This window comes from Pseudophryne corroboree, chromosome 1 (assembly GCF_028390025.1).
Source record: "Pseudophryne corroboree isolate aPseCor3 chromosome 1, aPseCor3.hap2, whole genome shotgun sequence".
Lineage (NCBI taxonomy): Eukaryota > Metazoa > Chordata > Amphibia > Anura > Myobatrachidae > Pseudophryne > Pseudophryne corroboree.
This window is the reverse complement of record NC_086444.1, coordinates 560,969,205-560,993,562: the sequence shown is the minus strand read 5'-3', so window position 1 is coordinate 560,993,562 and position 24,358 is coordinate 560,969,205. Positions and strand designations below refer to the sequence as shown.

Here is a 24,358-nt window from a genome sequence, read left to right as displayed (position 1 = left end):
AGGTTTCCTAAAGGTTAGGGACAAATAAATAGCTAGCAATTTTCTGCCAAAATTCAAGTCTCAGTGTCGTTATTTCTGGTTATGGTTATGAATGCTTTACTTTCAAAGAAAGGGGTCCACCAAATATCACTAAGATGTTTAAGAGTGTTAAACGTCTTTATAACACTTTGTAATTCAGACCCGGAAAATACAAATATTGTAGGTGGTAAAATAGTTTTTTTTTAATGTTTTGCTTCTTAGCAATGTTAATGTTTTTTTTATATATGCATCTACACACCGTGCAGGAAGGGAATTGCTGTTAAATGCAAGCCTTGGGCATTAGTGGTCAATATGATTATAAAGCAAAGCACTGAGTGAGTAGCTGTGAGCATCATACTATCAAATTCTCATTACCATCCATTGGACAAGTTCATGCAGTAATTCATCATACCAAGACAGTGAAATAAGATAGCATACTATTTTTGGATGCTTAATTCTGTTGGCAAATCGAACGTACCTAAAAATGACTTTACCATTTTTATATCAATATTCTGAACAGCCATCTGACATTGAAATGGCTTTTATGCTTGTTCATTAAATTATTTTTTCCACTGCATCTTAAATTACAAACATAGGGGTCATGCACACAGAATAGATATTGCACATAGCAGCATAAATGTGAACTCATGCATCTGCGTCTCTACCTGATGGCCTTATTTTCCCAGTATGCAAGATATTAAAATGAGATAAAAGGTGATAGGTCGAATTCAGATTTTTGGGTGAAAATAATTCCTGCAGAATTCTCTCTTGCACTGGTGTGGAATAAGCACATGTGGGTATCAGAACTCTGGGCTACTCGTTCTTAAGGTGCATACACACAGTGAGATTTTGGCTATCTTCGATTTTGACTGTGCGATATGGAATAGGTGATATTGACTATGTGTGCTTGCGATATTGGCTATGTGTGATATTGGCAATGTGCGAATTTGACTAAGTGCCAAGTTTGACTAGACTTTAGTACGAGATAGTCAAGATTGACTTGCCTGCACAGTCTATCTAGCCTTGCGATACCGACCCCGCAGGACCGCGCATTGGGATTGCATTGGTATCGCAAGGTGGATAACACATTACGAATTGCACTAACTTTCCTTGACTGTATAGTACAAATCACAAGGATAAATCTCACCGTACGTATGCACCTTCAATGTTGCAGAGCCCAGTGTCCTCATGGAACCCAAGGCCTCAACTTCTCCTACCCAGTTATATCCCTATTGCTCTACCATTCACTTCTCCTCCATTCTCCACCCTGCCTTTGGTTGTATAATTGTGTTCATAGTTATCCTATGTTGTTCTACATATTGATGTATAATTGTGGTGTGTACAGCATTGCGGACACCTTCTGGCACAATATAAATAAGAGATTATAATAAAAATAATTGGTTTTAGGATTCAGTCTACGGCAGGAAAGAAAAGTCCCATGTGAATTTTAAAGGCGAATACAAAGGAAGTTTGCATTTAGTTGTTGCATTTAATTAGTGCTTTCATTTTATATTTACGTCTGTTTTTAATTGTATATTACATGGAAAATGAATGTAAAGAATTATTAATAATACTATTCAGATGCAAATAAAATCTTTAAAGAGTGAAGTAAGATAACTCCTGTTTGAAAAGCAGTTAAGTAGTTTTATTACCAGTTTTTCCACTTTGAACACCCATAACATCAATTATTTTAGTCAATCCAGTTTGTTGAAATTAGAAGTTTTGTGGAAAAACTTGGAAGTTGCAATGTGATCTTCAGAGTTGGATTAAGACCAATTGAGGCAAAGTTCTGTCCCACCTATACCAGTCTTCAGATCTGCCAGATTCTATACAAGTTGTGCACTCTTGTGATTACAACAATGCTACTCACAAATACATCCGTGGGATGCAGTCAATATATACCGGCTGTTGGGATCCCGGCGTTCAGGAGACCGACGGCGGAATCCCAACAGCTGGTGGACTACCGACACCCGGAATCCCAACAAACGCTCGGTATTCTCGCTCGTTTGGTGGGTCCATGCCACCAACCAAACGGGACTAGAACCTGTGGGGAGCAAAGCGAGCCACCGTGCCCAATGCGTGGCGAGCGCAGCGATCCCGCAAGTGGACTCGCTGACGGGATTCCGGCAGATGGGATGCTGCTATCAGTATAGTGACAGCCGGCATCCCTTCTACCGGGATATCATATGTAATCCATACACAAATATACAAGCATTGCTCCCACACTATTACCCCAGCAGTGTCCTGACACCCCAATTATATTACCATGTACCCCTTACACACTTATTTCCCCAGCAGTGTTCCTATATTACCATGTACCCCATACACACTTGTTTCCCCAGCAGTGTTCCTATATTACCATGTACCCCATACACACTTGTTTCCCCAGCAGTATTCCTATATTACCATGTACCCCATACACACTTATTTCCCCAGCAGTGTTCCTATATTACCATGTACCCCATACACACTTATTTCCCCAGCAGTGTTCCTATATTACCATGTACCCCATACACACTTATTTCCCCAGCAGTGTTCCTATATTACCATGTACCCCACACACTTATTTCCCCAGCAGTGTTCCTATATTACCATGTACCCCACACACTTATTTCCCCAGCAATGTTCCTATATTACCATGTACCCCACACACTTATTTCCCCAGCAGTGTTCCTATATTACCATGTACCCCATACACACTTATTTCCCCAGCAGTGTTCCTATATTACCATGTACCCCACACACTTATTTCCCCAGCAGAGTTCCTATATTACCATGTACCCCACACACTTATTTCCCCAGCAATGTTCCTATATTACCATGTACCCCACACACTTATTTCCCCAGCAGTGTTCCTATATTACCATGTACCCCATACACACTTATTTCCCCAGCAGTGTTCCTATATTACCATGTACCCCACACACTTATTTCCCCAGCAATGTTCCTATATTACCATGTACCCCACACACTTATTTCCCCAGCAGTGTTCCTATATTACCATTTACCCCACACACTTATTTCCCCAGCAGAGTTCCTATATTATCATGTACCCCACACACTTATTTCCCCAGCAGAGTTCCTATATTACCATGTACCCCATACACACTTATTTCCCCAGCAATGTTCCTATATTACCATGTACCCCACACACTTATTTCCCCAGCAGAGTTCCTATATTACCATGTACCCCACACACTTATTTCCCCAGCAGAGTTCCTATATTACCATGTACCCCATACACACTTATTTCCCCAGCAGTGTTCCTATATTACCATGTACCCCACACACTTATTTCCCCAGCAGAGTTCCTATATTACCATGTACCCCATACACACTTATTTCCCCAGCAGAGTTCCTATATTACCATGTACCCCATACACACTTATTTCCCCAGCAGTGTTCCTATATTACCATGTACCCCACACACTTATTTCCCCAGCAGAGTTCCTATATTACCATGTACCCCATACACACTTATTTCCCCAGCAAAGTTCCTATATTACCATGTACCCCACACACTTATTTCCCCAGCAGAGTTCCTATATTATCATGTACCCCACACACTTATTTCCCCAGCAGTGTTCCTATATTACCATGTACCCCACACACTTATTTCCCCAGCAGAGTTCCTATATTACCATGTACCCCATACACACTTATTTCCCCAGCAGTATTCCTATATTACCATGTACCCCATACAGTGATTTCCCCAGCACTGTGATCATACCATGTGCCCCACACACTGATTACCCCAGCAGTGCCCACACATTTTCCTATACTGAATACCGTATCAATCGTCCCTTCCCCTTCTGTAATAGTACAGCAGAAAGTTGCCTTTAAATGATTACAACAGAAAAGTGAGAAAAACGCATTCTATTCCAAGCGTCCACATGTTGCCAAATAAAGAAAATCACATACGCGTTTTGGGTGGATAAGCTGTGTTCTTTTATTACCCAATATACAGTATACAACATGTACGGTTAGATGACTAAGCTGTTTTGTTCACAATACATGAGCAGTAAAACAAATGACACATCTTAGGAATCCATGTAAATAGAACTAATTACATTTGGGAAATTTATGATCGTTTCTATCCGTTGTCTATATAAAAAGGACCTACTGTCTGCTTACGTACTAAAGTGTCATCAATACAAATCTCTTTAGCAGCTTCCACTACACATTTTGATGTGTTTTCTAATTGGTACAATGTGCTAGTTCATATTTTACAGGGTATCTGCGATTGTCTGTGTAGGGGTTTCTTGCTACTGTAATTTAAAATTACTATACCCCTCATCCCTCAACATCACAATGATAACATGAATGAATTGGTATTGTAGTATGAGATTTAGTTATGACATCATAGTAAATAGTTTTTCCACTGCAGTAGAGGAAATGATCTTATAGTACACCTAGCTACAGCTGCTTATAATACAATATATAATATCATTCATTTCATATAAACCTTCTAGTACAGAGTACTGTACTTAGAACTTTGTACAGACCCATAGATTTTACTGATTAAGGTCAAATGTGTTTGTTTTTAATGGCAGGTTCACAATTACAAATTTGTAAATTGAATGTGAAATGTCATTATCCAAGGAAACAAAAAAATAAACAATAATATTATGTGGTTATCCTAACATTAGATTAAGGGGGTAATTCAGATCTGATCACTGGGTTGCTTTTTTTGCTGTCTTGCGTTTAGACAGTCGCCACCTACATGGGGAGTGTATTTTCTCCGTACAAGTGTGCGATGCTATGTGTACGCCGAGCTGCTAAAAATCAGTGTGTGCAGTCTCTGCGCAGCCCAGGACTTACTCCTCCAGTGCGATCACATCAGGCTGATCGGGGCCGGAGCTGACGTCAGACACCCTCCCTGAAAACGCTTGCTGCGTTTTTCCAAACACTCCCAGTAAACGGTAAGTTACCACCCACAAAGGCTTCCTCCTGTCAATCACCTTGCGAACGCCCGTGCGAACAGATTTTTTTGCACCATCCCGCCGCTGATCGCGATGCCCTTTGTTGTTGTCCGACGCGCGTGTGCATTGCAGTGCATATGCATGCGCATTTAGTACCTGATCGCCCGCTGTGAGAAAACGCCCAGCATCGATCAGATCTGAATTACCCCCTAAATCACCACAACGAATATTGGGGGTAATTCCAAGTTGATCGCAGCAGGCTTTTTTTTAGCAGTTGGGCAAAACCATGTGCACTGCAGGGGAGGCAGATATAACATGTGCAGAGAGAGTTAGATTTGGGTGGGTTATTTTGTTTCTGTGCAGGGTAAATACTGGCTGCTTTATTTTTACACTGCAAATTAGATTGCAGATTGAACACACCCCACCCAAATCTATCTCTCTCTGCACATGTTATATCTGCCTCCCCTGCAGTGCACATGGTTTTGCCCAACTGCTAAAAAAAAAGCCTGCTGCGATCAACTTGGAATTACCCCCTTTGTCAGAACATGGCCAGTGTGAAGGTTTAGGTTTAAAAATGTGATTGTCAATTGTTACTTATGGCCTATGAATAAATGGTATCGCAACACAGGACATAGTAACCAAGCTTAAAAATATTAATAAATAATAATAATACAGGTTGAGTCAGTGCCGTAACTACCCATTTTAGCGCTGTGTGCAAGAAACGACAGTGGCGCCCCCCCATGTAAGACAGGTGCAGTGCGCGCCGCAGGCGTGCAAAAAATTTATAGGGGCGTGGCTTCACGGGAAGGGGCGTGGCCACAAAATAACAGCAATTCATACTACGGTGCACAGTAGTCTACATTATTCAAATTACGCTGCACAGTAGCGCCACTACACCAGGTAGAACCCCTTTTATACATTACAGCAGACAGCGTCCCCCTTTTTACACATTGCGGCAGCCAGTCCCCCTCTTTACACATTGCGGCAGCCAGGCCCCCTCTTTACACATTGCGGCAGCCAGGCACCCTTTTTACACATTGCGGCAGCCAGACCCCTTTTTATACATTGTGGCAGCCAGTCCCCCTTTTTACACATTGCGGCAGCCAGGACCCCATTTTACACATTGCGGCAGCCAGGACCCCATTTTACACATTGCGGCAGCCAGGACCCCCCCTTTTTACACATTACGGCAGCCAGTCCCCCTCTTTACACATTGCGGCAGCCAGGCCCCCTATTTACACATTGCGGCAGCCAGGCACCCTTTTTACACATTGCGGCAGCCAGACCCCCTTTTTATACATTGTGGCAGCCAGTCCCCCTTTTTACACATTGCGGCAGCCAGTCCCCCTTTTTACACATTGCGGCAGCCAGGCCCCCTTTTTACACATTGCGGCAGCCAGTCCCCCTTTTTACACATTGCGGCAGCCAGGACCCCATTTTACACATTGCGGCAGACGGTGTCCCCCTGAGAGAGAGAGAGAGAGAGAGAGAGAGAGAGAGAGAGAGAGAGAGAAAGGGAGAGAGAAAGATAAAGAGAGAGAGAAAGGGAGAGAGAAAGATAAAGAGAGAGAGAGAGACATACTTACCTTCTCCCCGCTGACAGGCTCCTCGTGCAGCTCCCTCTCGGTGCAGGCTGTGTGAGGTGAGGAGGAGGGAGGGGGAGCAGGGAGCCGCAGCAGCGCTATTTGATTGGTAGTAAGCGCCGCTGCAGCATCCCCCTCTCCTTCTGTATTGGTTGCCTGGCGCTGCTGTGGATGCTGGGATGAAGGAACCGCATCCCAGCATCCATAGCAGCGCCGGGCAGCCAATACAGAAGGAGAGGGGGATGCTGCAGCGGCGCTTACTACCAATCAAATAGCGCTGCTGCGGCTCACTGCTCCCCCTCCCTCCTCCTCCTTGAACCCGGCGCTGGTCTCTCTCCTCCAGCGCGGCGCACACAGAGGCGGCATGTAATGAGTCAATTTGACTCATTACATGCCGCTGGCCGTTGCGCCCCCAGGGCAACTGCGCTGTGTGCCAAGCCCCCTTGGCACACACGTAGTTACGGCCCTGGGTTGAGTATCCCATATCCAAATATTCCGAAATACGGAATATTCCAAAATACGGACTTTTTTGAGTGAGAGTGAGATAGTGAAAACTTTGTTTTTTGATGGCTCAATGTACACAAACTTTGTTTAATACACAAAGCTATTAAAAATATTGTATTAAATGACCTTCAGGCTGTGTGTATAAGGTGTATGTGAAACATAAATGAATTGTGTGAATGTACACACACTTTGTTTAATGCACAAAGTTATAAAAAATATTGGCTAAAATTACCTTCAGGCTGTGTGTATAAGGTGTATATGTAACATAAATGCATTCTGTGCTTAGATATAGGTCCCATCACCATGATATCTCATTATGGTATGCAATTATTCCAAAATACGGAAAAATCCCATATCCAAAATACCTCTGGTCCCAAGCATTTTGGATAAGGGAGACTCAACCTGTAATACATTTGTGGATTGATACTGTTTGTAGTTAGAGGTAAATGCTGTTATTTCAGTAAATCCTGAAATACAATGTAGCCTTATGAAACATGCATATTTGGAAAAAAAATACCATATAATCTAGAAATTAGTATTTCGTGTTTGCACAAGTTTACGATACATAACATACTCCAAACTGCACACGGAACACTCCCCTTTCCCCTCCGGATATCCAAAGAACAGAATGGCAGAGGGTCACAGTGAATTGTTGTTCAGTGTTAGAAAAACTATTAGCAGTGCTTCATGGTTCATCTTTACAGTAATCGTAAAAGTCTTAGGGGGCAATGTATCAAACCTTGGACAGAGATGAAGTGGAGAGCGCTAAAGTACCAACCAATCAGCTGATGTCATTTTTCAACCACAGCCTGTAACATGGCAGTTAGGAGCCAATTTATACTTTATCTCTCGCCACTTCATCTTTCTCCAAAGTTTGATACATCTCCCCATTATTCCGCTATAATTTCCCAGCTAAGGGATTCTGCCCTGTCCATCACCAACATGGCAACACCTATGACTTTCAATTAAGAAGTCAATGGGTTTTTTTTTTCTTTAATTAAGCTTGTTCCTCTAGCATTTCCTGTAATAATCTGCAACTTGTTTAGTTGAGGAAGATATTAGTAAGGAGTGGAATGTTGTTAATAGTATTATGTACAAAGAGGATACATGATGCAGAAAAATGCATGAATGAAAGTGGTAAGAAATTCATCCAACAATACACTCATCAAATCATATAATACAGTCAAAAGGTATAACCAATAAAGCAAGCTCAGAGGGAAATCTGCAATCTGCCAAACAGAAGTGGCTATGTAATGCTGGTGGTCTTCATCATAATAATTTATGTGCTCCAGCCCTCAGGAACTAATTTATACATCTACTGCATTTCTGTGCAGGTCTGACTTGGGAAGGGGGGCAGATATAACATGTGCAGAGAGAGTTAGATGTGGGTTGGTTATTTTGTTTCTGCGCAGGGTAAATACTGCCTGCTTTATTTTTACATTGCAATTTAGATTTCAGTTTGAACACACCCCACCGAATTCTAACTCTCTCTGCACATGTTACATCTGCCCCACATGCAGTGCAATATGGTTTTGCCCATTAGAGAACAAATTTGATGCTGCGATCAGGTCTGAATTAGGCCCTTGGTTTGCAGTTACACTATAGACACAGAACACTACACCGTACACCTACCTGACATGACCACTGGACAGTAGCATTATACAATTTATGATAAAAAAAAAATTCAGAAACATTTTGTGATTCCATTTACTTGCAATTCTGAATAAAGCCCTTGTATGCAACCAATGTTGTTTACGTAAAGGGGATATAAAGATTTTCAATATAGAAAAATCAGTGGAACTATTTCTGTGAGTTAATGCTTTAAATATTGTAAACAGCATATCTGCTAGGTTAGTGTTTGAATATCTCAGAAGAACAGCAAGTCTGGCAAACATGGTGCTCGTGAGAGGTTATCTGTGGCAAGGAAACACACTCCATCTCAAGAATGTAAAGCAGATAACATGAAGAGTGTTATAAACAGGAGCATTTTGCAAAAGCCTAATATACACACTTCCTATTAATGTTTTTGTTTATATGACACAGAATGTGTGACTTTAGGAATGCAAAAGACCGCACAGACCTCCAGTGTATTCTAATATCTGGTATTTTATTATTGTCTTTCCCCTAGCTAGAGATAGATTTGTCCCTAAACAGGACTAACAATGCATCTTTAGGGGGGTGCACCTGGAATAAAACTATTCAGTATTGGACAGGCAGAAAGAAAAAGTATTCCTTTATTAGGGCACACAGGGACTAATACCATTCATTTAACTATAAGTCATCACCCTTTCAGATAATGACCACTAATGTTAAAATATAACTTTTATTATATAACGTTAATAGCTGGCGAAATATGTGAAATAAAATAATAAATTTGTGCAAGAAGTGAAAACAAAAAATTGGATAAATAAAAATAAAGTGATGAAATTAAATTAATGAGGGTGAATGCATACATTTAAGCAAATTCACCAGTGCCTCTTTTCGATTGTGAATTGAAGAATCACATGGCATGTCAATAACGGGGGCCGCTCAACACCACTACAGTAGAATGTGAGCGTCTGATTAGAGCCGCACACACATCAAGAGTAATAATTTACAAATACAACAATTTACTGCATAGCAACTAGGAACATATCCTAATAAGGAATAATACATCAAGCATATCCAGTGGTTTAGCTTTTTAACATCACTTTAGTTAAATGAATGGTATTAGTCCCTGTGTGCCCTAATAAAGGAATACTTTTTCTTTCTGCCTGTCCAATACAGAATGTGTGACTTACAGAAACATTTGTTGATTATAGGAGCAAATTTGGGCAGATGTCATTGGAATCCGCCCATCAATGGAAAGTGGGTGGATTATTAGATCTACACTAAAAAGGTCTACAGTCAGAGGCGGATTTAGACCTCATGAGGCCCTAAGCGAAATACCGATTTGGGGCCCCCCTACCTCAAACAATCCATAGCACTATATTTTTGTTCTGACTTATGCCCCCTTACATTACAGATGGAGTTCCGTCTGTGCCTGGGCCTATCACCGCGTCTGGGGCGCGCACGTGTCCGTGACACGCACGCGCCCCATTCACTGGAATGAGAGCGTCTGTGTGCACTCCCGGCGGGGCTAAGCGGCGACCAATCAGACAGAGAGTGCCCCATAGAGGTACTGTGCCCCACGGCGCGCTCGCGACAAAAAATGGGTGTGGCCAATTAAAATGGAACATGAAACACAGACATATGCCCCCCAATAGTGCAGTGCCAGATCCACAATTGCCCCCACAGTGCCAGATCCACAATTGACCCCACAGTGCCAGGTATACAAATGCCCCCACAGTGCCAGGTATACAAATGCCCCCACAGTGCCAGATCCACAAATGCCCCCACAGTGCCAGTATACAAATGCCCCCACAGTGCCAGATCCACAAATGCCCCCACAGTGCCAGATCTACAAATGCCCCCACAGTGCCAGGTATACAAATGCCCCCACAGTGCCAGATCCACAAATGCCCCCACAGTGCCAGATCCACAATTGCCCCCACAGTGTCAGGTAATACCTGACACTGTGGGGGCAATTATGGATCTGACACTGTGGGGGCAATTGTATATCTGACAGGTATACAAATGCCCACACAGTGCCAGGTATACAAATGCCCCCACAGTGCCAGGTAAACAATTGCCCCCACAGTGCCGGGTATACAAATGCCCCACAGTGCCAGCCAATTGCCCCCACAGTGCCAGGTATACAATTGCCCCCATAGCAGCCACTGCTGCTGCTGCTCCTCCTCCGGGCTCCGGCTGTGAGGGACGGGTGAGTCAGGAGAGGAGAGCGCCCGCCAGCGCGGCTGTGTCTGGCGCGGCGGGGTATAGCGGACTTCGTTCAAACCAGCCGCCGGTTCGTGAGCCAATCAGAGCTCGCGGACCGGCGGCTTCTGATTGGCTGCCGGTCCGCGAGCTCTGATTGGCTCACGAACCGGCGGCTGGTTTGAAGTCCGCTATACGCCGCCGCGCCAGACACAGTCGCGCTGGCGGGCGCTCTCCTCTCCTGACAGCTGAGACACGCTGCCACCGAACTGAGCGGCAGCGTGTCTCAGTGACACAAGCGGGGGGCCCGCTTCGGGCCCCCTGACCCGGCGGGCCCTAGGCAACCACTTAGGTTGCCTAGCGGCAAATCCGCCACTGTCTACAATCAATAGGTCTACCACTAATGGTAGACATGCATTAGGTCGACATGGTCAAAAAGGTCAACATAGAGTAGGTAGACAATAGGAAAGGTCGACAGGGTCAAAAGGACAACATGGAAATGGTCGACACAAAAAAGGTAGACACAATTTTTGTAAAAAAAAAATTTGGGGTGTTTTGTCACTTCTGCAAACAAGCCCCATTAGTGTACTGCGTTCGCTCGCCATGTTTCGAGGACGGTGCTTTGCTCTGCTACTGCTGCGGTCGGCACAGGTTACCATTCCCAATTATAGTCCACGCGGATGGTAAATTATTAAAAAGTCAAAAATAAATGTAAAAATAAAAAAACCCAAAAAACCTGTCTACCATATGTGTGTCGACTATTGTCATATCGACCTTTTGACCATGTCGACCTTTTGACCATGTCGACCGGCTGAACTGTCTACCTTTTACATGTCGACATTTTGAACCTGTTGACCTTTTGTCCCTGTCAACCTAATACATGTCTACCATTAGTGGTAGAACTATTGCCCTTTTTAGTGTAGATCTATAGTCCGGATACCGTGGAAAGTGATCATCCTTGGGGATAGCCATTAAAAAGACTTTCCACTACGAAAGCCTTTTCTTTTTTTTTAGTCTTTTTTCTGTCTTTGTTGAGTGTGTATTACTGCAGCATGTAACGGTGGTTTAGACAACTTTTTATTTTAATTATTTGTAGAGTAAAACAAGCTTGATTTATTCTATCTATAGTTAGACAAATTATGTTCGAGCAGGTTTAATAACTTTACTGCAAGGTTTATTAAAACGTATGCAGAACCAGTTTAGTACATACTAATGGTCAAGATAGTCTCCATTACTATAATACAATTTTCAAAACCTACCCTTAGGCCATAAAGCATTTTAACAGGAGACTGTTGTCTTCTTTAGGTTGATCATAAACAGAATACATTGTCCCTTCAGAAATAAAATAAAGAGAAACAGAAACCTACTTCAGTATTGTATATGAAACTATTTATTTTTTTGTTAAAGATGCAGGTTTATTTAAGCCATCTTAGCATACCCTTTACGGAGTATGCAGAACACTGAATGCCAGTTTATATTCTAACACATGATACACCACACAATCTTCTATTTCTGAGTCATCATCTTGGCAGACACTAAGGGTCTTATTTTTCTGACCTATTCAGAGTCAGTTGCATTCGTAAGCTTACAACTGCAGCTCCCTCATATTCACGTACCTGGGTAAGATGATAAGAAGGCCATCAGAAGCCGATGTTTTTTAATCATCAAAGTTCCCAATTCAATGGAACTACTTTTTCCGAATTGCGGGTAGTTGATGGTTGCAGGCCATCAGATGAAGCTTTTGGATGCCCAACCAATGACTGACAGCGTCTATGCAGTTATGGACACACAGCTCTGAATATGCTTCTGCACATGTGTACTGTATGACCATTAATCATACAGTACACATGTGCAGAAGCATATTCAAATGGTTCGATGCAATGGCTAGGCTAGTACCCATTACATCGCTGGATTTGATTTTGGAATACCAGCAACCATTCGATGACGGCTCCTGATGTTCATCCCTAGACAGCTTTTGCTAGAAAACGACTGGAGGCATGCCTTCACTGTACGTACTGAAAAAAGCTAAAAATTCCATTACACAATTTTTGCGACTTATTCAGTCATCCTATACACAAGGCTTGTGCTGCAGCATCCTCCCCTTGATTTACAGATGTGTCCTCATACTTCTAAGCGCCACACAGTGTGAGATGCCTGGTGCAAGTGAGCTGCCAGGTCCTGTGCAACTCTACTACATTTTCGTCTTTTTTTGCCGAAAATGTGTCCTATTCACAATGAGATGCGACAAGGACGCACCAAGAGTGCTGAATACACTGATGTGCAACACTTGTATATCTGTATTGGACTGAGCCTGTATACGAAACACAACAGAACATGGCAAGGAAAAAAGCCTCGCGTGGTGCGTCCTGGTCGCATCGCATTGCGACTTCGACACATTTTCCGGCAAATATTTTTGCATTATAAAAACAGGTCCAGGAAAAGCTGCTAAAAATCATGCGTAATCACCAATAAAGAAATCATAAAGGGGGATCCTGCATTGTTAAACAATCAAAGTGCAACTTCCTTCCTGTTTATTACTGGCAGAAAGGTCAAGCAGGGCCTGGTCTGACAGAAGGTGCTGGCAGGTATACTTGTTATAAGTTTGAAACTATTTATCAACCCCCATCCTCCCCCTTTTTCTTGCTTTGTCTCCTTATCCTTACATGGCAAATCGCATCCAGGCACCTGTCATGGAGGAGTCACTTTTTTGAGACCCTCTCGGTCATGCTGCCTCCTGTCTAGCAGGAGTGAGAGCATACTTGCAGTGTTAAATTGTGACAGTGAAGGTTAAGGGTCAAGTTGGGGTTTGTAAAAGTGTAGGTCAGCCCAAATCATACTTTACTCTCACTCCAACAGGAAATCCCACAGATATTCTGATTTATTACCAGCAACAGGCTATCAACATTTCTGAAATATACAATGAAAAAAACAAAAACAAAAACACAATTTTTATTCAAATGATAGCAGTTTTCTGAGTGGTAGTGTCCTATATTTATCCAGAATGTGGGGTGTGAAATGAGAGAGTAGTTTTTGACCTTTAGGTTAACAACTTGTACTGGGAGATGGGCTAATGCTAGGCTAAGTTTACATGTAATATACAGGGGATTGTCAGCTTCTGCCTGAGAAAGTGAATCTTCTGATCAGCCAGGAGACAAAAAAATTAAAGATTTTGGTTACTTACATTTTGTTTAAAACATATTTAGAAAAATATTAGAAAGTTACTTTTTCTATTAAATAACTGTTTACTCAATGTGTATCACTTTCACGAAAATGTACATTGTTAAAATAGTTTAAAAATGTCACACTGCAAAATATTGAATTACTTTTATATTGTATGTAATGATTATTATTATTATTATTATTATTTCTTCTTCATCATCATCATAATGATTATCATCATCATCACTGTTACCACTGCTTGTGAATACAGCCTTCCTTGAGAACAGACAGCTGAAGCAGACACTAATTACTTTTGTTAATTTAATGTCTACAACTACCATACTTCTGTACTACTGTTAGGCTTTTACACAAGCAAGCTTGCACATCATTGGTAGGTAGGTAGGTAGGTAGGTTCCTTCAATTACTAACGCCATAAGAAATAGCTGTGTGCTCGGGGGTGATATGTCAAGCATTCTGGTAGTGCACTTTAGAAAAATAAATCATACAAATCCTTCATCAATTGCAATTTTACTGTGAAAACAATAATATGCAGTAAAATGCAATTTCATTTTATGTACACGAAGAGCATTACAGCAGATGGCAGATGTATATAAATATGTCCTTTAGAAAATTATTTCTCAGTGTATAAACAGGTATCTAGATGACCCCCCAACTGTAGTGTATACAGTGTATCTCTGTGCCCCTCCCCCAGTGCGTGTGTCCCATGACCAAGTATATATATATATATATATATATATATATATCATTATGGCCTCCCATGCCCCAGTATGAATGACACCACGTCACACCTCCCTCCTCAGGCTGCAGTGTGTGTCACCCTGTCCTCCCTCCAGGCCTCAATGTTTATGTCTCCATGCCCACCCAGGTGCCAGTGTGTGCATTACTATCTTCCACCAGATCCCAGTCTATGTGTCATCATGACCCCCAAGCCCCAGTATGAATGTCAATATGTCATCCCCAAGCCCCAATGTGTGTCTACATGTCCCTCCCCCATGCCACAGTGTGTGTCGCCATGTTGTCCCCAGTCTTCAATGTGTATAGCTCCATGTCCCCTCCAGTCCCCAATATATATGCCTCCACGTCTTCACATACCCCAAGGTGTATCTCCATATTCCCCCAAGCCCCAGTATGAGTATCACCATATCACCCAGGCTGCAGTGTATGCCACCATGTCCCCTCCAGTCCATGTGCCCGCGCGCGCGCGCGCGCTGCGCGCGCGCGCGCGCGCGTGTGTGTGTGTGTGTGTGTGTGTGTGTGTGTGTGTGCGCGTGCGTGCGTGCGTGTGTACCTAAATCTATCTTGCCTCCGGGCACCTGGGACGAAGTTACACCACTGTGTAGATGAGATATGTTCAGTCAAATGTCTGTATATGTGTAAGGTGTGAGAATGTTGGCAAGGAATTGCTTTTATTAATTTCAGTCTGCTACAGTATCAGTGAAAACTGGATGGAGCCTTCACATAGAGGACATTAGAGAGGAAATGGATAGCTGTCCCCCAGAGAGTGCTGTGCTGAATGGCTGCAATTCTTTCAGCAAACCTGATCCACTGACTGAAATTCAGAATATTCAAATCTGTTTTAAATGGTCAATATGTACTTAAGGGCAAATGATCTAATAGCATGGAAAGATTGCAGGTACTACTTCAGGATAATTAGCAACTTTGCATGCCAAGAAATATCATACCTTGAAGTATTTTTAAATCACATTTTAATCGTCAGTTTGTAAACATGACGTGCTCAGTTTTGGCAAGCCTTTCTCCTTCTGGCAAGGCAGGTCTTTGTGATGTCACAACCCAGACTAAGCACTTAGCCTTTTCCTGATTAACCATAATGAGCATCTAATAAAGAGAAGATACTGTACACTGAGAAACAATGAAAATGGGCTGGAAAGCAACACTCGCCAACTACTATACAAAATGTTTATTGTTACATTAATATTTGCTACTAATTTAGCTAGATCAAATACATAGTTTACATAAAAAAAGTTTTCCTACAACTCTCAAAGTTATTGACTACTTTATTAAACTTTACATTTATTCCCCACTCAGGAAGACAATATTATTTCCATGCAACTAATGGGTTTATGCAGATAAATCCTATATGCCAACTTTCCTGATTTGCCAACTTTCCTGTAAAATCCAGGAGGCTCTTGAAATAGTTGGTGATTTCCCAGACTCTCACAAGATTCCGCCAATCTTCCTGAAGCCAGGTAAGAGAAGTGGTGGACTACGTCACCACATAGCAAAACTCGGAGCAGAAGCATTTATAAGGACTAGTTCTGTCTGCTGGGCAGTGGAAGCCATTTGTTTGTTCTACACACTCTCCTTATAAATAATGTTTATTTATCATGAAGGGACATGCTACAACAAAATGTCTGGCACTCTTCAATACATACTGTAGATTCAGTCACTGCCTACGTTTTTTCCCATTGTAGGAGTGAGACACAATGGAGGGATTGTGACTGGGGGAGGAGAAAAGTGGATAGAGAAAGAGGGAGGAGCAGTGGTTTGAGAAGGTTGGGGAAATGTGGTGAGTAGTCTTGATATATACTGTATATATATATATATATATATATATAAATAAAGAAGGTGAAAACAGTGCCTACTAGTGCAGTATATTAGGATCCTTCAAATGAAAACCTCCACCAGTTTAATAACACCCTTAGAAAAACGCAAGTACCATCATGAGTGGAGTTAACCACTTAATTAAATCGCACGCTCTCAAAATGTGAATTCCCGAACTGGATAGATTTCTCCCTTCAGCTCCAGAACCACTTCTAATGCTCAATGATCACCAATGAAAAGAAAGAAGGTAGCCGAAATAGTGTAATAAAGTTTTAACACCAGTTTAATTGTTAAAAAACAAAGCAAATACCCGTACATCAAAATAATGTAAAAATAGCTTATCTGATGTGTAGTAGATACAGTTCAGTCTCTGTTCCTCAACACGTTTCGTCCTTATGGCATATCAAGCCTGGACTTCATCAGAAATTAGAAATAAGAAATACAGAAATAGCGTACAATGGGGAATAACAGCATACCATATTATACCCCAACCAAAATGGGCACAATTGCCTATTCAATGATGATCCAGCATTCTTTTTGACTGTTTTAAAATCATTATTGCCATTATTTAGCATTAAATGGAAATATGCAACTTTTTAATACATGACAATGCATCTATACACTGATAAGGCTGTATATTGAGTTCAAGTATGTTACACTTACAATTTTAAAACTTGGGTATAGATAATTATGGTGCAAACATGCTGCCACCATCATCATGATCATCATCAACTCTGAAAATAGAATACTACCTGTATAAGGTGTATCTTACAACAACCAGAAATAAAATTGAACACATCTCTAAAGGCTGTAGTTAACGTGCATCTCCTCACCATCACTGTCCTGGACTCTCTCCACCCTCCCCCCCCCCCCCCCCCCCCCCACCCCAACCTGCCTTTCTCAGTGCAAACGGACTCAACATTAAATATGGGCACAAGCTGAGTCACGTATTTACGTGGCAGAAATGGACATGCGCAACTCTAATTAAGGTCCTATATTGGGATAATTATGACCATGTATTTACTTGTCTTTAGATAGAGGAGAGTGAAAGTTGTAATTCACTAAGACCAGATGTGTTCACCCACATGACCCACTAGGCAAAGTAATAAGCCCAGGATTCTTAGGATCTATCCTGTTCTAATCATTTCCAAGTACACTCAAAATGTCAGTTTCCTGTTATGTTTTATTTGCCAGGAAATAACATACTAAGGGATCTATTTACTAAGCCTTGAACGGAGATAAAGTGAGCGGAAGTAAACTACCATGTTACAGGCTGTGTTTCAAAAAATGACAGGAGCCGATTGGCTGGTACTTTATCTCCAGCTACTTTATCTCCATCCAAAGCTTAGTAAATAGACCCCTTCATTTCTACAGGACTTATCTGGGTGTTAGGACCTACAATTACCTATTTTAACTGTCAGGACCTAAAAAGACCCAATACTGTTACTTAAGATAAAACTATAGAAATGTACTGTGGAAATGAGTGGAATGAGTAGTTTTCATACAGTATATAATTCATATATACAGATGCGTCCTGTTACAGCCTTGCTGTGTGGCGTATACAGTGTGATTGCTGGCTCCCGAGATTCACAGGTGTGAGTATATGCACACACCAGTTATCCATTCACTACCAAGGGAAAACCACGGCTACGAATGGATCCCAGCCTCCCACGGCATAGCTCTCTCGTGATGTATACATTGCAGGAGCAAACTCTGCTAGGATGTACCAGGACACATCTATAATAAAAGGACGGTGTTGCGCGGTTTCGTTGTCATGCAACATATAAATTAGTGATGAGCGGATTCGGTTTTACTCGGTTTTACTCGGTTTTACTCGGTTCTCAAAACGGCATCTTATTGGCTCAGGGATGTCACGTGTTTTGGATAGCCAATAAGATGCCGTTTTGAGAACCGAGTAAAACCGAGTAAAACCGAGTAAAACCGAACATCGCTCATCACTAAATTGCTAAACTGAAATGTTTAAAACCTATAAAATCCTAAAACATGGATTGAAAAAATAAATAAATCTTATTTTAGTTTTCTTAGGTCCTAAAAATCTTGGGCCTAGTAATGACTGTAGATATGCTGTACACATTAAACTGTTTCTGGGCTTCAGCAAAAAAACAACAACAAAAAAAAAAATGCCACGTTACTCACATTATACATTTTAAAAAACATATATATGATGAATACAACCACAAATGCCATAAACAAAGTCTATATAACTCTACACTGAAATAGCCTACAACTCTCAAAACGTTGTAGCAAAGGCCTAATACAGTTCTGTAAGTACAGTTTGGATCTCTATCGCCACCTATCTTCCACATGCTATGCTGCAGTACTTTTCATGTTTTACTTATAAATCTCTTAACTCCAAAGCTGAATTTTTACCTTAGCAGGGAAAGGTATTCTACAGAAACCATTTCCAAATTAATGTATAATGTCACTTAGCACAATGATGTTTCAAATTAGGTTAAAAGGTCACCTAGTACATGTAAAAATAAGGATTTTGTAGTCTAACATTTCCTTTTAAGACCTTTCTCCTTCACTGTTGTGTTAATTACAAATTAAACTGTTTAGTCCATGCATACAACAAATTTGTTCTTAATAGAGCTAAACGGTAACATTGATACAGCTCATAAACACTATTCACAAAACATAGCTAGTATGCTTCTTTGTGATGAATAATGTATATATTTACTAATTTTCCTTTACTATGGATTCCTGATGAAGCACTCAGGCAATCGGAAACCATGAATTGTATTTATTTTATATCAAATAATGTTACCTGTACACAAGTGCATAAAAGTATGACAAACAATTACAGCAGATCAAAATAAGAAAAAGGAGTATCTTAATGTTATTTGGAACATTTGATTCAATCTGATAATACAAAGAAATGAAAGCAAAAATGTAACATCTGTAGGTGCTGAAACACAACACTAACCATGTGTAAGGGTCCTACACGCTGGTAGATATTTCCGAAAGATATGAAAGATATCGTTCATAGCTTTCAGTGTGTATGCATCAACGATGAACGATGCGTGTCCCCGCAATCGTTCATTGTTGGTCTATCATCGTTTATCATTGCAAGCCAATATGGAGGATAACTTTGTATGCAATGGCAAATCATTAATTCAAATCGTCCAGTGTGTATGCTCAAAATCGTTATTAAAAAATAGTTCACCGATCATATCGTTCGATGTCAAAATTGACCAAAGCGCCCAGTGTATAGGGCCCTTAATAAGGGGGTCATAATTCATAGCCAGCTGCATTTGTAATTCAATTTACATATGTTTATCAACACATATAAAACACGTATAAATGGTGTTTGACTTGTTGCAATAAAACTACAGCAGTGATTTAGGAAATCAACATCTATTTTTTCTTTTACTGCATTTTTATGTATTGGGAAGTTTACAGTGAGCGCTAAAACACTAGTACAGATACCTATCAAACAGACTGCATTTCATGTGCACTTTTGCTGGTGTTTTTGCCGGCTACAAAGATATTTCTGTGCTAACTGCATCTCCTTCTCCCTGAATTTGTTCATAGAAGTCTCGCCAAACTGTTAAAAAATCAATACTAAAATGATTTCATGACTCACTGCAACTTTGGCATCTTAAAACATCTAATGCTCAAAAAGTCGGACTTCACAAATAATTGTAGTGACTGCCGGTCACATAACTACATCCCATAATTGTAGTCACATTCTCAAAATTAACATTTACTACACAACCTGTTAATTTACAAATGAAGAATGACTGCTGCAAGCTACATAGTTTGCTGCTCTGCCTGCAATAAACCTGTATGTTTAAAGATGTCATATTTCAGTACAAAATGCCCAACTACAGCATTATTTTTTTCATTTTGAGAACTGATCATCTCAGTTTTTTTGTACTACAGACTTCTATTGAGTCTAAATTATCAAAATGCAAACACAGCAGGATGGCATGACGAGTGACACAGAATTGCTTGTGCACTTGTGAGACATGGCTGATAATATAAGGATTCACATGTAGAGATCCATTTACAAACATCACTGCACTTTAAATTGCTGTATAGTGAACACAATTACATCTATTCCCTCCATTGTATAGAAACTGCTGAGACCATTAAGGAAAGTATGTTTAGATAATGGTACTAAATGTATAATAATCATAGAAATATCTAACATTCCAGCAACCTCCTGGGTTTCCTGCAGCTCTGAAAAACATCCTTTGTCTGTGCTGTTACGCAGACAAAGATCTTCACGTTGTTGCTATGTTGTTTCTATATTGTGTGCCTTGTGCTGTTACTCTATAATGAACTCCCCTCTTCACCAACTGTGCTTCTGCGGGGTTATACAATTCCTGTAATTTCACAAACTTTATGGAAAGGCTAATGGGCCCTACACACTGGCAGATATCACTGAACGTTCTTGTTCTTCACGACCTTTTGACCTGTCAACCTAGAACATGTCGACCTAGAAACCCTGTCGACCTAGTTACTATTAACCAATAATGGTCGACCTAGTTACTGTCGACTTAGAGACTGGATCCCAATTTTACAGCATTGCTCATGACAGAATAGTCCTTACCAAAGGAATGCACAAAGCCAGGTATCCAAAGTTCCTAAAACTTTTCTTTCTATGTCAATGGATTTATATCTCATGTAGGGCTCTATTCAGGAAGCAAATTTCTACTTAAATTATGCAGAAACTAGTGCAGAAACCCCAATTCTGCCATTTTATTGTGGTCTGTACCTCACAGCTCATGGTATTAGAACAAGGTTTCACCTTGACAAAGGGGCGGATGCGCCCCGAAACGCTGGCCTGTCTTTGTAACATCATCTATTAAACCTCACATTTTTTTACAAGCAAGCTGTATGGGAAGTCTCTGAGTGCTGCTGCCTGCCAGTCTCCCTTTGTATATACGTGTATATATATATATATATATATATATAGAGAGAGAGAGAGAGAGAAAGAGAGAGAGTATATATTTATATATATTTATATATACGTTATATATAGCCCTTCTAGTGCTTCTCTGACTTGAATTCCCATTGCCCCCCCCCCCCCACCACACACACACACACACACACACACACACACACACACACACACTATGCTCCTCTGTGGAACGTCCACTGGGGAGACGGAGTAGCATGTTGGGGTGGAAGCACAACAAAAAAGACTGACTACAAGGACTTTGCAGGGACAACAGTTAACGCAACTGTCCCTGAGAATTTTTTGACTGAATAGCGGGAAAAACAATAGACAGAAAAAAATATATTGTGTTGATGTTGTCCAAAAATATTCTGTGTAGCATGGACATTGCTGCTGAATAGAGCCCATTGTGCAGTGCCTCTGCTTGTGGTTTCCAGTGAAACTTTCTATATAGTTCAAGAGTTACTTAACACTGGGTGTAGAGAAGATATCAGTAAGTTTACAGAAGAGAATGGTCCCACATGATACGCAGGGACGTAAACTTCTTTGATCTGATAAGCTTTCTACAACATCTCCGCACTGGGAGGCACTCGATATGCCGGCTGTCGGGATCCTGGCGCACTGCATACTGGCGCCGGAATCTGCTCAACATTTTCTATAGTCCAATGTATAGCACCAGAGTGGTCAAGACTAAAAAATAACACAAAAAACTTAGCCTCCACCTCATGTCTATTTGAGATAAACATAGATCCTAATTTGTCTTAAAAATAATAAAATTGAATCATATAAATACACAGAATTTGATGAACCATTTGAACAGTTATGCAGTGCTAACAGTATGGAGCCTCCATAGGTGAGTGGGAACCGAGATCACATGCTATGTCTCCACTACATCCCCAAACTTTCCTTGTTTACATTGTTACTCTAACATGAAGTGGAATAAATCTAATTACCCCTGCAGCCAGGATACAGGCAAGGTACACCATCCTGGTTCAGTGCAGCAGTACATCACTATGTACACACAGGGCACTGCACATTATGTCACACAGATATTCTCACAACAAAGGAGGCTGCCGGGTGAAGTTGGGAATCTTGAACAGACGCTATTCTTTTTGTAAAATTAGCGTCACCTTAGGCTCGTGTGTGACACAGCGACCATTGTGTTATAGGGTAACACACCCTGTGTGATTATTAGACCATATTCAATGGATTCCCCCCTATACCAGTGCGTGCACGCTCTGAGGAGAGGTTACTGCCGGTCATTCCCCGCAGCAGCCCCGACTCCTGCCTGCAACGGGCAATACGGAGCAGCAGCACACAGGAGAGCTATCATAGCACCTACTAGAATAGATAAAACATTACTAATGGATAAAACAATAGAAATCAGAGTTATCAATACAGCATAATACTATTTTATACACCATAACCTAATATTGTGTATCGCATTAGGGGTTTGGAATGTAAAAACATCAATCTACCAGTTTAAAGACCTACCATTGAGTTTCTATATAAATAGTATATTGAGAAATGAATGATACGCTTATGAGGTGCAGTATAATACACACAGGAGGTAGTATACTATAGACCCGTACTAGGGTGGGATGTGTTGTGTAACCATGCATTCTGCCTACAGTACTGCAAAACAAAGCAATGATGAATCCATCATGCGAGCCCTTATGTATATCTCTGCATAGGATAGCTACAAAGTGTCATACACAGAGCCCTGCATAAAGACTGCTCCACAGCAGCATAATCCACACACTTAACAATCGGTCCAGAACAGCGAAAGCAAGGTGTAAGTAAATAAAGGCTGTACCCAGGTGACAGCAAGCTCCTGCGGCCACAGTGTGATCGCATCTGACCTTGGCCATGCCAGTGAGCCGGACATACGCCTCGGACATTACAAGTGAAGAGTGGAACAACAATACAAAGTGACAGCTCCCTGACTGATGTCTGTCATCCACAAAGGCATAATCAGTGGCAGATGGGAGAAGAGATAGTATATATCCTTTTGTAATGTATGACAATGCTAAGCCGGTTCATTGATCCTCTTGGTTCTATGAAATACTTAAAAGCAAAAAAAAAAAAAAAAACCGAAGGAAAAAAAAAACACACAACAACAACACGCAAAGAATGATTTGTGAAGTTATAAAATCGCGAGTACAAATATAAAACTATTTACCTTTCCCACTGTCTCAGTAGGTCCTGATAGGAAGGCTGATCAGCTGCCCCAGAGCCAGTGCTAACAGTCCCCTCCAGAAGCCAGATACATGGGACCACTGCCTCCCTATTCCGGACTCAGCAGCAGCTGTAATGCTCTCCTCCTGTGTGTGCTGAAGGCGTATATTATGTGCTGCTGTCCGCATCCCCGGCACAGTATCTCCCCCTCTCTGCCTTGGAGAGAAAAAAAAAAACTCTATGGTTTTTACCCGGAGTTCCTTTTATAGCTGTGCTGTACAGAGGGGTTATTATCGGTCATCCAGCCTTCTGTTTATGTACCACACTTATGTGCTGCCAGCACGTGTAGAGCGACTCCTCCTCTTAAGAGGGCGATATTCTCATTTCTCAATGCGATGTACCACAGAGCTCAGCTCACTTGCAGCGCAGGAGATGAAGATTCCATTTATAGCACTTTATTGTCTGCCTTATTGATTTCATACCCACAGTGCCGTCAAAACAGCAGGGATGAGCAGAGTAATGATATTAAACTCTTCATCACAGTATTATGCTAAATGTATGGAGAGCTGTTATTGTACAGTTGGCTGGCCACTAATAAATGGTGACCTCTCTGCATTGCTTTTGAATAACATCGAATTCAGGGGTGTAGTATGAGTTGCCGGTGGCCGGTTCTTTGGCAGCCAGCATAC

The 24,358-nt window shown here is 41.3% G+C and overlaps 1 protein-coding gene across 2 annotated transcripts in view; it reads right to left on the bottom strand.

Annotated features, from left to right (window-relative positions):
* Positions 1-23,916, bottom strand: part of ABCA1 (ATP binding cassette subfamily A member 1) — a 146,748-nt gene extending 122,832 nt beyond the window's left edge. The window contains exon 1 of one of the 2 annotated variants that reach the window (XM_063914150.1): positions 23,674-23,916. The gene's annotated coding sequence lies outside the window, so the exon portion shown is untranslated. The remainder of the gene's footprint in view (positions 1-23,673) is intronic. The other variant, XM_063914151.1, reaches the window with a different exon arrangement.
* Between the last annotated feature and the right edge of the window lie 442 nt (positions 23,917-24,358).